The 14,468-nt window shown below is 44.3% G+C and overlaps 1 long non-coding RNA gene across 1 annotated transcript; it reads right to left on the reverse strand.

The window, feature by feature from the left end:
- Nucleotides 1-5,250: 5,250 nt before the first annotated feature.
- Nucleotides 5,251-10,565, reverse strand: LOC310762786. Its single transcript, XR_014548173.1, has 3 exons — nt 9,834-10,565; nt 7,549-7,622; nt 5,251-5,842 (listed from the first exon to the last, which is right to left on the reverse strand). It is a non-coding gene; the product is annotated as an uncharacterized lncRNA (long non-coding RNA).
- Between the last annotated feature and the right edge of the window lie 3,903 nt (nt 10,566-14,468).

Genomic DNA, 14,468 nt, shown 5'->3' on the forward strand with positions numbered 1-14,468 from the left:
CACACCGTTATTTTTAAAAATGCTCATGAAGTCATTTGCCTGAGTGCTGACAACTTTGCGATCGAGTTTCAGTTCTTTGCAATTTGAAGCATTCAGCAGATAAACACTGGAGAATGCCATCTCTTCTGCTTGGAACAGAAGGCACTGACAGAACTTCAGCCATCTCTTGTGACTGACAGGATGAACATACAGCCAATATACTGTATAGCTAACGTTGCCCTTGCTTTTGCTGCCTAATGTTTCTTTACTAAAATTACATGTAGCAATTATTTATCGTTCTTATTTATTTAGTAAACTTATTAGTGCCCCCTTTAAAAAGTAACTTGGAGCAACTTAAAACAATCAGTAAATAACACATACATTAAAACCAGCACAAAACATAACAGGGTGGGGGAAACGTAAAACTCATTTCTATTTTAAAGGCAGGACTAGAAGATCCCACCTACTGTAGGAGGCCACAGGTAATTAAAAGCCAAAGGCCTGGTGGAAAAGAAATGTTTTTCGCTGGAGCCTAAAGACATGTAATGATGGCACCAGGTGAGGCTTCCTGGGGAAAGCATTCCACAAGCAGGGAGCCACCACTGAAAAGGCACGTTCTTCTGCTGCCACCCTCCAGATCTCCCATAGAAGGGTTACACAGAGAAGGGCCTCATATGCAGGGGTGAAGGAAGGCATTGTGATACCCGGGGCGGGTGTCGTTACGTAGGGCGCATGTGTGGCGCCGCTACGTACAATGCATGCACCGTACGTAATGACTCCACACATGCGCTGTATAGCCACCGGTGCCGCTCTAGCACTGTACGGATGGTGTCAGGATCCTCTGCTCGTGGCTGCAGCCACGAACAGATGATCCTCTGCAGCTGTAGTGACGACGGAAGGATCCCAGCACCATCTATGTGGCGCTGGAGCGGTGCCAGCGGCAAACCACTACACAGCGCATGTGCAGCGTCGCTACGTACAGCGCATGCGTGCAACGCTGCACATGCACTGTACTTAGCGGTTTGCTGCTGGTGCTAGGATCCTCTGCTCGCGGCTCAGTGGCGTAGCGTGGGTTGTCAGCACCCGGGGCAAGGCAAGTAATTTGCGCCCCCTAACCCATGGATTTGCGCCCCCTAACCCGTGGATTTGCGCCCCCTAACCCGTGGATTTGCCCTAACCCCTGATGTTGCGCCCGGTGCGGCCGGCCCCCCCTGCACCCCCCACGCTACGCCACTGTCGCGGCTGCAGCTGCAAACGGAGGATCCTCCACATGCAGCTGTGGGGGCGCGATGGCTGCTTGCACTGCTGCGAGTCCCCGTGGGGTGACTTCTTGTCATCCCCGCAGACATGGAACCCGGGGTGCACCACCACCCTGCCCCCCCCCGTTGTGATGCCACTGCTCATATGATGATTGCAGCGTCCAGATTGGTTCATATGGGGAGAGATATTGGGGTCCTGAGCTTTATAGGTCAAAACCAGCACTTTGAATTTTCATTTCTGTTTAAACCATTAAAAACAATGATGAAAATGTTGTCTCCCTGCTCTTTCTTCTTTTAATGGCACCTAGGGCATTTCCAGACTGTCACTATTTGGGGATGAGATTCAATCACATCCCAGCAAATTCAGGCCACGCAATTAAATCTGCTTGTTAAAAAAAACCTCACTTCCCCTATAGATAGCACTCTTTGTAACAGTGAAAGTGATGGGAAAATGCACATTGACACAATGTCATCTAACCTCCCTGCAAACAAATCAGAATGAATGCTCATTAAACTGGTTGTCTGGAATCAACCACAGGCATGAAGATTTGAGGTCTCATTGTATTTCCACCTGTCAGGGACTGGCAGGGCTCTGAGGAGTGAGTGGAAGAGGTACTGGAGCCAGCAGTGGAGGAAGGGGGGTGCGGTAGGTGCGGGCCACCCTGGGTGTCACCACTGGGGGGGGGACTAAATGCCGGGTGGTACTCACTGCGGGGCCTGCAGTGCACCCAAGCCATGCGTCTCTCCACCCTGCCCAAACGGTCCGCCCGCTGCCTCCCCCCCCAGCTGTAGGGCGGCTGAGTGGGAGGAGGCAGGCAGACTCCAGAGGCCCAAATGGGTGGGGTGCCCCTGGCGCCCCTTGGCAGGCTGCCCCAGGCGCCCAAGTGGCTTCCTCCACTGCTGACTGGAGCCAGAGGTTGATCTAAGGGAAGGGAGTGGTGCTTTATGGGGTTTTGTGCCTCCCACGAGGCAGGAGCCAGAGCTGGAGAATGGATCTGAGCAGTCGGAGATGGGGAAGGAGGTACAGGATGTAGGACAGAAGCCGAAGCTGGAGGAAGGACAGGATGTGCCAGGAGCTGAGGGAGAGACAGTGCTTGAAGGGAGGGGGCCGGCAGAATCCCCTCCACCACTACCCCCCAGAACCGGGGGCGGGGGGGCGGGCCGAAGAGGCAAGCACAGCAACAACTTCTGTGTAAGAGCTACCTAGCCGCCAGAAACATGTTTGTGTGTGTTTAGTGCACCTTGGGAGCTCCTGCAAGTTCATGCTTTGTCAATAAAGAAAACTACCAGCCACTTGGGCTGGATGTGCTCAGGACACCACCTCTAGGAAGAATTCTCTGCTGTTCTGCCTGTTTTGTATGGGTTGTTGTTGTTGTTTGGTAGCCACAGAATTTGGCATTGTTCACAAAAGGCGTCTTCCTAAGAATTCTGTATTTATTTAGACGTTTCTAGTCCTTATAGATGCAAAAGTATCATTTAAACTTAAGAATGTGGGCACTATAATGTAAGGGGAACACTTGCTTCACTCCTGCCATGACTGTGAGTCTGGGTAGGCCAGTCAAGCAAGGGACTCTCTGGTAGACAGCCCCTACACTTCCCTTATGTTCCCTCTAACCCCATGCAGAAGTGAAACCTGGGGGTGCAAGGCAAATATTTATGAGGGGAAGTACAGAGAGCACTGAGCTTACTTGTCTCTCACCAGAACCCAAAGCAGCTTGCTTTTCTCTGACAAATCCCAATTATATGCACCTGCATCAGGAAGACTAAGCTTGCGAAGGGGGAAATAATCCTTTGAGTCTGGCAGAAATGCACACAAGGACCCTAACAACCAATTTTAATAGTTTTAATAAGACTTCAAAAGACAAGAGGCCAAAGGGGAGGCAAGCAAGCTCCACAAAGTGGGAGAGGGTGCTCAGGGGTGATTGTGTAAACAGCCCAAGCCATTTGGATGTCACAGGGGTCGTCTAGGGCTTCAACAGGATCACCAGTCATATCAGCTGGAGAATCCCCCAGGTGGGAGATGGTATATTTTCCCCTTCCCTGATCGATGGAACCCATTTTGTATTTAGTCTATTGAAAGGATACACAAGTTCTCTGCTTTTAAGTGATGGCGTGCTAGAGAGCCTTGGCAATCTTAAAGAGACAGGCTGGCTTGGGCAGGCCTGCATTATGAACAATGTCTAGTGAAGCCACTGAGAGGGCTGAACAAGATTTCTAGGGATCAAGGATGCCTCTTCACTGTGCTGCATAGCCTCTTGTACTTCCCAGTTCTTTATAAATACATTATACAGAACACATTATGCAAAATGGTAGAAGATGCAACACAAATGAGAAAAATTATGCTAATCTGAAGAGTCTTTACAGGTTCTTTGCTTTTTCTTGGCACAAAACTTCGGTTATCATGTTGATGAATTTTAATTTCTTTCTTTTTAGCTCAGAATACATAGCATAGCTCACCAGTTTATGATACTTCCAGCTTGATCCTCAGTGCTGAAGAATGAACACACTCCCTTCTTCACCTACCCTCAGTTGCTGATACCAGTGGGTGACTCTGTCGCTTCCGATTGCTCTCAGTTTCTCATTTTTCCCAATATTAAGTTCAGTTCTCCACACCAGGTTATAATTTATTCAGTATTTTGGTGCAAATTTATCCCAATATACATGTGTCTAAATGCAGTTTTGCCTAAAAAACACATTTTTGCAAATGCTTGCGTATTGGTTTGGGAAGTGTGAATTAGTTTGCGTATTGGTTTGCCTCACCTTTAAATGCAAATGGAACTGAATTTCTCTCCCCATCCCTATTTCTGTGCCACCAAGAAGAGGAAGTTGCTAGCTTTCTGTTCTTATTCACCATCAGCACAACAGATGCTGAGAGTGTGGTTCTGAATCGTACCAGCTGAGCAGGGTCTACAGCCTGGGTCTATAAAGTTCTTTTCAGGATTCTGTCCTTTTCTTGATTCTCTACAGAAACCTTCTTCTTAATGGCCCGAGAGCCAAACTAGATGTGATATTAATTACACAAATGCAATTTTTATCAGCTTCAGCTGTTGCAGCAACTGTGACCATTCCTGGGCCAGCCTAGCTAGACCACAGTAATCCAGGCACTGGTAACTTCAGGTTTGGATTACTGCAATGCAATCTATATGGGACATTTCTTGTGGCTGGTCTGGAAACTGCAGTTAGTGCAGAATGCTGCAGGATGATTGCCAAGGCCGGCCCACCCTTGAGACAAGGTGAGGCGACTGCTTCAGGTGGCAGGATTCTCCAGAACAGTAGATCCTGATGTCAGTCTCTCTCCTCGCCCCCCCTTGTTCCTGATGTAGATCTTCCCTCACCCCATATTCCCTGGCAGGGAGGGGAGCATCATTTTGGGGTCTGCCTCAGCTGCCAAAATGTATTGGGCTGGCCCTGATGATTACTAACTGGACTGAGATCCTATCAGCATATTACACCTCTGCTCAAAGGTCTGAGCTAGTTGCCAATTTGTTACCAAGCCAAATTTAAGGTTTCCTATTAATATATAACGCTCTCAACAGCTTGGAACCAGTTTACTTGAAGAAGTGCCTTACTCCACACATGCCTACTAGACCCTGGACTTACCCTACCCTGGGCTTGTGTTATACAGTGGTACCTCAGGTTACATACACTTCAGGTTACATACATTACATACTCCGCTAACCCGGAAATATTACCTCGGGTTAAGAACTTTGCTTCAGGATGAGAACAGAAATTGTACTCCGGTCGTGCAGCAGCAGCAGGAGGCCCCATTAGCTAAAGTGGTGCTTCAGGTTAAGAACAGTTTCAGGTTAAGAACGGACCTCCGGAACGAATTAAGTACTTAACCCGAGGTACCACTGTAATGTGGAAATGGTAGCAAGATTTTAGCAACGCTTTCAAATTAAAAGAAACTCCCTCCTAGTAGGGCAAAAGTCAGAACTTGAGAGCCAGATCTGTGCTTTCTGAAAGGAATAACGGTGCACATGGAAAGTCTTAAATGAGTTGGAAGAGCACAAAGAAACAGTTAAGTCAGAATTAGAGAGAGGAAAAAAGAGATTGTGTTTTCTCTTTGGCATCTACTGGAGGAAGTGATGATGGGTGTGACTTTTTGCAGTTTGGTAAAAAGTTTAGTGAAGGAGAAATTATGGAATGTTCTTTAAGGGAAGGGACTTTGTAAAGTAAAAGCTATAAATATATGGAAAATAAGCTTAAAAGTTGCAGCAGGTTTGGGAGGGTTTTGTGTGTGTATGCATTCTTGGAAATATCTGCTTATGGAGGATTCAAAAGAAGCAATAAGTGTTGTGGAGGAAATAGAACCCTAAAGAAATGTAAGCTATTATTAGTCAGAGCTGCCCAGAAATGCATGTGCTAAAAATGAAAACACAGGAAAATGAATAGAGGTCTATTTGCTGTTTTATGCTCTTCTTCGAAGAGCTGTATACCATGGAATTAGAACATTGATCTATGAGTCTTCTAGGAGGGATGGGCGAGGCCTTCTAGGTAGTCAAGTATACTGTACAGTTGGTGCAAATGCCCAATATTAATCCAGTGATAGGGGCTCCATATTATAACATTCAATACCATTCTGCCCTGTGCAGCTTGTTTTTCTAGGAACGAAATACAAAGCTATGAGGTTTGATTATTAGTCTCTGAAGAAAGTTGTACTGAGCTTACCCATGCACTCCAATGGTCTCTATTTATTACCATGAAAAGTATTTTTATGAGTTGCGGGGAGGTAGGCTGTGTGTATGAGCTCCCGTCTAATCCCTGGATCCAGTAGGGATTCAATTCCTATAATAGCCAGGCTAGCTTCCTGATGAGATAATGGCTTTCTAAGTATGGAACATTAAGGTAACAAAGGAAGTAGCTCTGTGCGGGGCAGTTAGAAAATGTCAGGCAGAGCTCTTTCTCAGCCTTATTTGGAAATGCCAGGAATTGAACGTGGGACCTCCTGCCTGTGAAGGATGTGCCCTGCTACTGAATTGTGGCCTTCCCCTTTCTCATCTCACTGTCATTACTCTGAACCAGGGGTAAGCAAACTTTTTCAGCAGGGGGCCAGTCCACTGTCCCTCAGACCTTGTGGGGGGTCAGACTATATTCTGGAGAGGGGGGAATGAACAAATTCCTATGCCCCACAAATAACCCAGAGATGCATTTTAAATAAAAGGACACATTCTACTCATGTAAAACACGCTGATTCCTGGACCGTCCGCTGGCTGGATTTAGAAGGCGATTGGGCCGGATCCGGCCCCCAGACCTTAGTTTGCCTACCCATGCAGTCTGAACCTTTCTTTAAAGCTTTCTGTTTCAGCTGCCTCAGGTTGCCATGTCTGATCGTGCTTGTGAGTTACAGTAAATATCCAGAATTCGGTGACTTTTACTGCCAAACATTTCACTGGCAATTCTTAAATTGATAGAAAAGCCAGCAGAAAATATCAGACATGTTTGTGTCATGAAGCTCAGTTTTGGTATTTACTTGCTGTATTATTTTTAACACTTGATTGGGAGCCACCCAGAATGACTGGGGAAACTGAGCCAGATGGGTGGGGTATAAATAATAAATTATTATTATTATTATTATTATTATTATTATTATTATTATTATTATTCATGGCACAGTAAATGCCAATTCTCAGCCAATGAGGGAAATGTGAATAATTTTTGGACATTTATTGTAGCCACTTAGCCTCGATCTTCACTCGAGCAAATATATATAGGAAACTTCACACCCTCTAGATGTTGTTGAACTACAGTTCCCACCACCCCTGATGGGAGTTGTAGTTCAGGAACATCTGGAGGGCCAAAGGATCCCCAAGCTTGCACTATAGTGTTCCATAGAGTTCTGACATTGACCTCTGAAATTATTCAGAATTACTGGTAAATGTCAACATTCACCACACTTCTGTTCACACACAGTACTATAAGGAAACATGGGCCAAGGCTGACACACCACTCAGCAGTTTAACTCAGTTAACACTGCACCAGGCCATGGGATAATTTTAGAAAGCTACAACCAGATGGTTTAAAGAAGCATGTTGTGTCACACATGCCAGAGCAAGGCAAAAATCTCACAGTCGCCACTCTGACATCTGTGCAATGTTGTGATACATTTCTCTTAATAGGTTATGTCATTTGGATTTTTTTTTAAAGAAAAAATATGTATTTTATAGCTTAGCTTTGCATAAAAGGTAATTTTTGGCTGCTTAAAGATTATCCACAATCTTTCTTGGAATGTGGAAAAATGTAGCCTCTCTGAGAAGCCTGTCTCAGCCTAATAAGGCAGAGTTCTCTACTGGTAACATAGTCCGAATACCTTCTCTGTGAAATAATTCAGATCATGGGGAGAACCTCCATCAACGTGGCGCAGTAGCTGGATCAGCTTTCCACCTATAAAGAACAAGATCGCCTTTGAATAAAGTCATTCCAAGCTACACACAACTGTTTTTTTATATGGCTTCTGCTGCAGCAAGAACCACCACATAAGAAATCATATTCCCAAAATCCTCTGATGTAACGCTTTGTATTTTCCCAGTTGAGAATTGAAGCAGTCATTCTACTAAGGCAGGGGTGGCCATCTCTCAAGAGACTGCGATCTACTTTCAGAATTATAAACTGGCAGTGATCTACCCCTGTTTTGGGGGGGTTCAGCTCAAAGTTTCTGAGCTTTTTTTAGGGAGGAGTAGAGCCCCGTTTTTTTAGGGCTTAAAAATAAGCTTTTGGGGGGATTTATTTTTTGGGGGGGTTAAAGGCATGGGAATAAGGGGTAAAGTCACTCACAAAAAGATTGCTATGGATCAAAACAGCAGCACAGAGAAAGCTCCGTCTTCCAGAAATCATACAACAATGGAGGGCGGGGCGAGGGGGCGGGACAGGAGTCAGTTTTAGCTATGCTAAGGAAAGGGAGACAGAGATCTACCAAAACCTCACGAGGATCTACCAGTAGATCGCGATTGACCTGTTGGACATCACTGTAGTAAGGAAACAATCAATTCATTGCCAGGGGAAGTAGAAACATGGATTAATCAGCTACAGGATCCTTTCTCTGAGCGTGATGTAACAGATGCTCCAGAGCAAGCTTATATCATGTCAAGCCAATAGACCCTGTCAATCTTTTCTATTTTTCATTTAATAATTACATTTCAGCATATTTATGGAATCTTAGGGTGATGTTCAACATCCATCAGGAAAATGAGGAAGGTGACAGTTTGTGGTGATTCCTTTTGCCCCATTGCAGACTCCCCCATGAAATCTGAAATCTGCTCCAGAGATTATTAGGATATGTACACATTAGCCTTTCAAACTGCATTCACAGTTTGTTCACATCAGAAAGAAGGTGAGGAAGTTTCCACCCAATGTGCATGATGTTCTGGTTCCCCCTCCCCACCACAAACTCTTCATGAAGCTGTTATCTGTGCATGTGTTCTCATTTGCCCATGTATGGTGGCTGTTAGTTATGTCCACATTACTGCTTATCCAGTGTGGTGTAGTGGTTAAGAGCGGTAGTCTCGTAATCTGGTGAACCGGGTTCGCGTCTCCGCTCCTCCACATGCAGCTACTGGGTGACCTTGGGCCAGTCACACTTCTTTGAAGTCTCTCAGCCCCACTCACCTCACAGAGTGTTTGTTGTGGGGGAGGAAGGGAAAGGAGAATGTTAGCAGCTTTGAGACTCCTTAAAGGGAGTGAAAGGCGGGATATCAAATCCAAACTCTTCTTCTCCTCTTCTATCCACATCCAGTTTTCTGGTCGGACTGCAGTTGGTTTGAGGGGGGAAAATGCATCAAACAGCAATACAGGATGAATATGGATTGTGGCTAACATGTGACTGTAGTTTCAAAAACTAGCACTGGATGTGGAGGTGGCATTAGTATGAACACCCCCTGAGTAAAAAGTCATTGGCTGAGATCTAGTGATAGAGTTCCCTGGGTACATACAGGAATCTCATACTATAACAGAGGAGGGGTGTTATAGCTTATGGACCCAGTCCAGCTGCATTTTGATCCATGTGATGTGTGACCTCATATGGAGATGTCGAATGCTTATTTTCTTTCACCAAGAGCCAAGTACAGCTAAAGTGCAATCGTTGATTTAGCTGGAGGGAGCTGAACCAGCCCCACAATAATTTATGAGATTTCTTATTTTAGACCTGCTGCTTTGTTTCTTGATACATTTGCAAGTTTCACAGTAGGCATTTCAGTGTATTTCAGAGGCAGGCAAAAAGCAGTGGAAAGGGGATGAATATCATTTTACGATACAACTATCAGTAGGATTTATTTGGGCAGGGACAGTCGTTTTTCTGGGGAAAGGTCATAAATCAACACTTAATCCTAACACCATTCGGCAGCTTTTGTAAGGATCGGGCATACTGAAGCAAATCTCTACTTGTGACAAGATTTTTTGTTAAATGGCCAAATTTATCCCAATATTTTATTTTATTACTTTTGGAAAGCAAACAAAACAGCTCTCTCCCATATCAGTCTCTACAGCCACAACAGGCACTGTAACTCTCCAATGGTTTGACTTCATCCCTGAAGGCACATTCTTCAATTGTCTCGCAAGATAGATAGATGAGACCCAAAAACTTTTGGAAATGTGACATACTTGCAGTTTTGTTTTGCTTCAGAAGCCATGAGCAGAATGCTCCTCTGTTCCCTTCTCTGTTCGCTGCTTGCAACTTGCTCTGCTCTGCTCTGTTTAGGCTACAGATGTTGGCAAGCTGCCTGCCTGAGCTGCATCACGCTCAAGCCAAACAATGCCGCTCCTCCTTCCAGCAGATCCTCCAAGTCTCCCTATTTTCCAGGGAGGTCCCTGATTTAGAGGAGCCATCCCAGTTTCTGATTTGATTCTGGAATGTCCCACTTTTCCTTAAGATGTCTCTATTTTCATTGGAGAAATGTTGGAGGGTATGGAGTTATCTAACCCCTCCCTGTATAGGGAAGTTTTAAAATGTTTTATTATGTTTTTATATATGTTAGAAGCTGCCCAGAGTGGCTGGGGCAACTCAGTAGGATGTGTGGGGTATAAATAGTAAAATTATCATTATGGAATGGGACGTCCCTATTTTCAACGGAGAAATGTTGGAGGGTATGTTCCAGTAACTGGTCTTGGCCTGGGATGTGTGGCCTGCCCAGGAAGTCATTAGACCATTGTTGACATCTTTGGAACAGGCAAGTGTCGCTAAGAATAGAACTCCTCACATGTTTTTTAAACAAGGAAGCTCAAATATCTAGAGACTGGAAACAATTCAAACTGAGGCTGTCACCCGATGAAAGTAGATTTCAGATTCATTGCTCACATGCTTTTGAATGGATTAAATCTGTACGGTTTTGCTGTCACAGAAGCCTATGAGAGAAAGGGAAAGGTGAAACTTGCATTTGTGACTAAAGATACATTGGGCTGGACTTTTCAACAGGTTGGCTCAGTTTAAAGTGAACCATAAAGTGATGTACTGATAAGCTTGAGTCACTTTTGAGTTACTTTTCTCGTTTTAATTTTGGTTCAAAACACATAAGGTTATGCTCTGCAGCTTAAGGGTCAAAACTAGATGTGATGCTGTATGTGTCGTTAGAAACTTCATAGTATTTTTTTAAAATGATAATAGGCACCTCAGGAGAGAAGCTGCCTTTAGCCCTTTACAAAGATGCAGGGCTGATCCAAAGATGCAACATTGTATATAGATTATTTCCAAGCATAGCAAAAGCCAGTTAATTTGCATTGCAAATTCTCTTTTCTTTACTTAGATGTCACAGCAGAGACTCTTCAAAGCATTTGCCTGCATCTTTTGGATGCCACACATTTTACTTCCATATCAAACAGAAGAAATCAAATCACAAGCAAAAATGCAAAAGAATATTTAAAAATAAGAGGCAGAATGACTTCGGCTGGCATTTGACTGTCACTTAAATTATGAAGCATGTTTATCATTGCAGGCTGGTTGAAAGAAGCAATTGACACCAGCAACAAAATCACCGCTTTATTATTTCCTCCTTTCCCACCCCCACCAGCTGCTTCCCAAAAATGAATGGCACTGAAGTGGATTAGCACTTATGCAGATAGAATTGTCAATGTCTCCTTGTTGAAAGTTTACAATATTGGCAGACAGGGATATGTTACATTAGTAAGATGAGGCCAGGAACATTACAAAGGGCACTTTTGTGTCATCCCTGGGATTAGTGAGAATGTACAGCTCAGGTGCAGGCTGAGAAGTTACTACTCCGCTCCACTCCAGGCAGGGCCCCCTATAGTCACTTGGCCCTTTGCCACCTGGCTAGGAGGAGGGGGTGAGCTGCGGTACGGCCAGGTTGTTTGTGTACCAGACACCAGCATCCGACCATACCAGGCACAAAATGTACCATCTTTCCCACTGCCCCTATCCAGTGGTGGGGAAGCTCGGGCTTCGAGGGCTGGATGTGGCCCTCCAAACCTCTCTTGTTGTGGCCCTCATAACTCTCCCCAAGTCACACCCCTCACTTGTCCTGCTTAATATCCTTGAGCTTTTTTGGCTGGCTGAAATGTGTCCTTGATATAGGAGTCAATTCCTAGGGGTCGAGGTCCCTTCAGCCTCCCCAATAAAATATTTGAGGCGGCTGCCTCCCCCACAAAGTTGACGGGCATTGCCGTTCAAATGGTATGTGTGACCATGTCATGTAATTGACTATGCGGGGTGGGGCTTAGATGGCCCTCCCCCAATTATTATTTTTCAGGAAGTTTTTGATGTTTGATATGTTATGCTTTTGTGTGTGTTGGAAGCTGCCCAGAGTGGCTGGGGCAACCCAGTCACATGGGCAGCATATAAATTTTAAAAATATTTTAAACATTATTAGTATTCAAGTTGGGACCCCTGGTCCTTGAACTCTGCTCATGCCTCTTGCTTTCCTGGGTGGAAGTTAGAGAGGGATGTTTGAGGGTATAGAGAAGCTAACTTACAGTATATAAAGGTATAATTTATCTTCATCGCTCCGCCCACTGCTGGCAATTGAGCCTTGGACGAAAACAGGAAAATTTCTTCATTGCTACCCTCTGCCCTGACCCATATCAGGCACAAAGGGTGGCTTACTGAGATGAGGGACAGGGCTTGTGCCCATAGCATGGAGAAGAGAGGCAAGCTGGGCAGCAGGAGAGAAAGAACAAAACTGTCTTGGTAAGTACCGGTAGATCTTCAACAGCATCATCAGGTCTTGGGGAAAGAATGATATGATTTGATGTGTTTTTTTTCACAGGGCACTGGCTTCAACTTATTATTGATCCACTTTGTATAGCCAACCACCCAGCTATATTTGCATTTTACTGTATTTGATTCCTTTGCTATGACTTGTGGCTTACGCAAATAAATATTTTTATCTTCTTATGATTGATATTTGTAAACGGCTCTTTCACGGCTAAATAGCAGGGTAAAATGCTTTAAATAAATGCATATGTAAACAACATCCTATGTATCAGCTCCTCCCTCAATAGTCATCTACCAGAAGCCATTCCACCAAGCTACAACAAAATGAGAGATGGTTCTGCTGGGCCTACCTTATTGGCTGGGCTGAGAGACTGGCAGGTTTTGGCTCCTCCTCTTCTTGAATTCCTATTAGCAAAAATTCTGTAATGGAGAACTAATGCCTGAGTTTGCTTTTTCCTCATCCTTCCCAATGTCCTTCCCTTTTCTGTCATGTATTTTATACTGTGAACCTGAGAGCAGGGATTGTCTTATTGTTCATATTTCTAAGCTCCTCTATAAGAGGCTTTTTGTCTGCTGAAGAACCGGGTAAAGATACCTCCACAAAAAACAAGTTATAGGCATCAGGGATACATTTGAGGTATCGCTCTCCAGGGAAAGCATTTGATCGTTACTGTATTATTTAAGACCATTTGTGTTGCATGTCTCTGCTGAATTGATCCGCCAATATGTCTCTTTTCCATGCTAAAAATAAATGTGCCATACTAAGATGTGCCATTCTCTGCATGGACCATGGCAGCATTTTGAATATTAATATAGTGAGGGGAAACTAGAGTTTATTACATGATTGCTCTGACTTTTCAAGTACAACCACATGTGCACACTGAGTAGTCTGCAGCCACTGTGCATTCCTCCTTACGCTCTCTGCTTGTTTCCCTGTGATTGTGCACCATCCTGCTACTTTTAAACACCTCCTTTTCTTAGACTGTACAGTACAATTGCATCTTACACACATTTAACATATGCGGTTGAAGGCCGGCTGGTTGAAAATCTGCAAGGTAAATGCAAGACAGGCAGAAAGCTTAAAAGCTCCTTTTGCGCTGAGTTTTCCTGGCATGGTAAGCACTTTCAAGATCTCCCCCTTGCTTGGGTGGGCGAGGCCTGTTCAGTGCACAGGTTCTGAAAGGCTAGAGATGCTTGCAGGGACTCAGATGGCCCCACAAGATGCAGTGAGAACATCCCAGCCTCCAAGGCTGGCTAAAGAGCTTAAAAGCTCTTTTTGTGCTCGGCCTGTTTGGGTCTGATCTGGTATATGACAGCTTCCTACATACCTATGTAAAGTTTAACTATATTTACTTTGAGGATATTGTTTTTTTGCATATTTCTGTGCCTATCTCTGGGTTAGCAATTGCTATTTTGATATTTTATTGTAATCTGCCTGGGTTTTTCAAAATCTCAGTTATGACAGAAGACAACAGATTGTTTTAGGCGCTGCTACAGGTCGTTTTCTTGAGCACCAGCTCCTGTGCTTGCTTCCCTCTTTTTCCTTCCTTGGAATTTTCCCTTTGATGGAAAAAGCGATTTAATCATTCAGTTTTGACTTAAAGAACAACAAAAAATGTGCTGGCATTCTGTCAGGCAAATGCCTCATTCGGATGGCAGGCATCCAGCAACTTCATTTGGAAAGGAGCCTTCTGCATTCATAATTCATAAAAAGGTTGGCATGCGTCCCGTTAAAATAACAGAGGAAGAGAAAATATCCTTGCATTCAGAAACACTCTTCCCCAGCTTTTCGGAATTATTTATACAAAGGGATGTCATTTCCTAAATTAAAATACATAACAACAATGTGTATATATAGCTACGTGGAGTAGAGATTAACAAACCTTTTTAAAAAATGTGCCGGAGAACTGTTTGTGACCGTCACACATTATTCAAATACTTAATTATCACTGAAAGTTAAGGAGGAAAAGGCAAACCCTCTTTTTTGCGTGTTTACAAAGAAATGCCCCACACAGGGCCATTAGGCAGAGTGAGGTGGATGAGGGGCAGCAGTGAGAAAAACCTTCCTT

The sequence above is a fragment of the Podarcis filfolensis genome, assembly GCF_964270895.1.
Source record: "Podarcis filfolensis genome assembly, chromosome: 5".
NCBI classification, from domain to species: Eukaryota; Metazoa; Chordata; class Lepidosauria; order Squamata; family Lacertidae; genus Podarcis; species Podarcis filfolensis.